The sequence below is a fragment of the Lolium rigidum genome, chromosome 7 (assembly GCF_022539505.1).
Source record: "Lolium rigidum isolate FL_2022 chromosome 7, APGP_CSIRO_Lrig_0.1, whole genome shotgun sequence".
NCBI classification, from domain to species: domain Eukaryota; kingdom Viridiplantae; phylum Streptophyta; class Magnoliopsida; order Poales; family Poaceae; genus Lolium; species Lolium rigidum.
In genome coordinates, this window is record NC_061514.1 from 193,124,472 (window position 1) to 193,127,874 (window position 3,403).

Below are 3,403 nucleotides of genomic sequence, written 5' to 3' on the forward strand. Positions count from 1 at the left end.
TAATGCCCAATTAAATCTCACTATACTCATCATGATATGTATGTGCATTGTCATGCTCTCTTTATTTGTCAATTGCCCAACCGTAATTTGTTCACCCAACATGCTCGTTCGTCTTATGGGAGAGACACCTCTAGTGAACTGTGGACCCCGGTCCAATTCTCTTTACCGAAATACAATCTACTCGCAATACTTGTTCTACTCGTTTTCTCTCGCAAACAATCATATTCCACACAATACGGTTAATCCTTTGTTACAAGCAAGCTCGGTGAGATTGACAACCTCACCGTTTCGTTGGGGCAAAGTAGCTTGGTTGTGTTGTGCAGGTTCCACGTTGGCGCCGGAATCTCCGGTGTTGCGCCGCACTACATCTCGCCGCCATCAACCTTCAACGTGCTTCTTGGCTCCTCCTGGTTCGATAAACCTTGGTTTCTTTCTGAGGGAAAACTTGCTGCTGTGCTCATCATACCTTCCTCTTGGGGTTGCCCAACGAACGTGTGAAATACACGCCATCAATATGCTAAAACAACTTGCTGTACAGCCAATGGAAGTATAACAAGCAATAAAGACTGCAGCTTGTACAATAATTTATAAGACCATCTCTCAGTTTATTTGTAATGGTTTAGTTTCAGTGCTTTCTCAATTACCGTCATTAAGCTATATTAGTGAGAGCAATGATGTCATATTTAACTCGTCCTTTCTATAGTCAAACTTTTCGCATACTATGGTCGATACGCTATCTATTAACACAAGAACAAAATTGAAAAATATAACCTTTACGCAACACCTCTCACATCATCCCATATTCTCATGAATTAAAATTTGCTGAAACCGAGACCATCAACCATCGAGCAAGAAAAGGCTGCGTGGTTTAGAATTCCATGGTTCCTATCAATAAAATAGGCAGCATCTGGAATAATCATGAGTAAATAAGCAAGAAGATACGATGAAGTAAATAAAGTGCATTTTTCTGCCCAATGAAGTAAACATGAAGAAACATAATTCACTCAACATATTACATGGTAACTTTATGTTTAGAAACAGGCTTAAAGCCTCATTACAATGTAATAACCGAAAACAAATGAGAAGTGAAATCTAAGATTCGCTGGGCTCCATTTCTATATTTGAATCTAGGATTCGCTGGCACAAATTCCCAGAAACTACACGCATGAAAATTTAGAAGGGGCATTGTTTAGTTACAGATAAATAATAAACACATGCTTTCCTCATAGGGCAAGCTGAGCGTACGTAACAACAGCCAAGAAAAACATCCTCCCATGCCTCCTACCATTTAATTTCCAATCAAAACAAATACAAGGATATAGGTTAAATGCACTTACCACGAAGAGAGGAAGGCTCTTTGCATGGAGAGAAAAACATAGACCATGATCATATCATATTCACAAGTCTTACTACCTCACATCCAAAATCACAGCAACCAGTAGAGTGTAATAATAAAACAATATAAGCACTAACCATCCCACTGACCATAAGAGGTAATAAAAGTCAGGAATGGAACAGTAATCATTAAACATCCCATTAACCATGTGCTTATATAGTATCTTTGAGGTCGTTGTCTTTCATCTGACTCAACGTAGTCATATCCACCGACTACATACTAAATACGGAGAAAATAGTGTATTCGGAAATCCAAGTAACCATCGCTTGTACTTCTTCCTGCAAAACCACATAGAACAATGTCGGACAACTCCGGAGACAATGTTAATTACATAATGTAATACCAGAAGCCGTGTATGCTTAGATATAAGTAAATATGTGCATTCATGCTGATACCACAGGGGTAAAGCCAAGGTACTTATTGTGCATATTCTTCTATCTGGTTAGTAAATTGCTAGAGAGGTATCTGGTCACAATCGCACTACGAAATTATATGAGATATCCATAAACAGAAGGTCCATGCTCTAAAACAAAATGCATACCTGAAGGTTGATTTTCTATTGTAATAAACAAAGTATTTACATCAAATGTACATAACCTAGAACTTAACCTTATGAGATAAGCACAAAATCACTTATGATAAAAGCATTCCACAAGTTTGAGAAGGATTTGAGAGGAAGCTTGCTTCCATCACATGAAGGATCACTCGGAAAAATAGGAAGAAATCAAACAACAGCACATATCACCTGTAGACATAGTAATATCACCTTGTAGCACATTTGGTCTTGAGATTAGGCACTTCTCTTCATAAACACACAATAGTTGGCCATCTCAAAGCGAAGGAGGCTGAAGCACAAAATAGAAAAGTTATTTATTTTTTACCACATTATTATATCGGCAAGCATTTGTACCCCGACCTAAAAGTACATAAACCAAATATATAGCTAAAATTATTTAACTTTCAACCCCCGAATCAAGATCACTTCGGTAATAATAAACCAAATTTTAACTTTGTCAAGTGCAAAGGATCTGATATTTTTTGGTGTGTGGCTTGGTACATGATTATATTAGTGCAAGGATAGATCACATCAAACCATGTTATCTACAGAGGCAAGACCGGTAGAGCACGGCGAGTAAGTCCAAGATACATGAAGACCAAAAGGTGAAGATCCAAAACAAATTTTCCATGGCATAAAGGTAAATAAAGACGGAGATCCGATTAAGCATCATGTTTCACGTACACAAGATCGGCTAGTTGATAGGAATGAAACATAATTAATGTAATTGTTCATGTGCGTGAGTGCAATTTCATTTTGTTTTCTAACAAAGCTATCACTACTATCGCCAAACAACGTAGGTGCAAATACACCTGCAGGTTCACGGTTCTCACCTAAATTTTGACAATAGCTATGACACTCTTCCTTATATGAGAACCACAGCTGAACCTGCACTTCACCGATGTATATGAAACTAATCCAATCAATCGATTTGCTGAATAGAAAAAAAAAACTAAGTCAGCATGTACCTCACAAGTAAGAAAATTAGCTAAAAATGACTCCTACCAAACAGTCATGAATATGGAGCCTACTGGATAACATTTCTAAAATTTGGTTGATATTCAAGGCATCATTTCAGCATATAATTGTTACTGGATAGATGTAAATTGAGTGTAACAATCTACCGAGTGTTACGCATATGAGTAGTATAATTGGTAAACAAAAAAGCTTCGGCTTGCTTGTGTTGACACTTCTTTTTCATCAAAATTATTCAGCTCGAGCCATATCAAGACTCACTACTCGGTGCTTAGTACTACGAAGAGATAATCAAAGACTATACTACTCCAAACGAAGTGTGTCCCGAGAACAATTTTCAATTAACCAACATGCGGTACTACTCCAAATAGAATAGTTTTACTCCACGCGCATGAAGTATGTGCAGGGGAGTACATGAACAAGAAGTACATGCGTGTATTCAGACCTGTAGAATCAGGCGCCATGGGCAGATCACC

The 3,403-nt window shown here is 37.8% G+C and overlaps 1 long non-coding RNA gene across 2 annotated transcripts; it reads right to left on the reverse strand.

Annotated features, from left to right (window-relative positions):
* Nucleotides 1-2,183: 2,183 nt before the first annotated feature.
* LOC124670046 lies at nt 2,184-3,403 on the reverse strand. 2 transcript variants are annotated; one of them, XR_006992377.1, is made up of 3 exons: nt 3,373-3,403; nt 2,786-2,840; nt 2,184-2,241 (listed from the first exon to the last, which is right to left on the reverse strand). It is a non-coding gene; the product is annotated as an uncharacterized LOC124670046 (long non-coding RNA). The 2 variants fall into 2 exon arrangements; XR_006992376.1 differs by having other exon boundaries at nt 2,786-2,886; nt 3,373-3,402.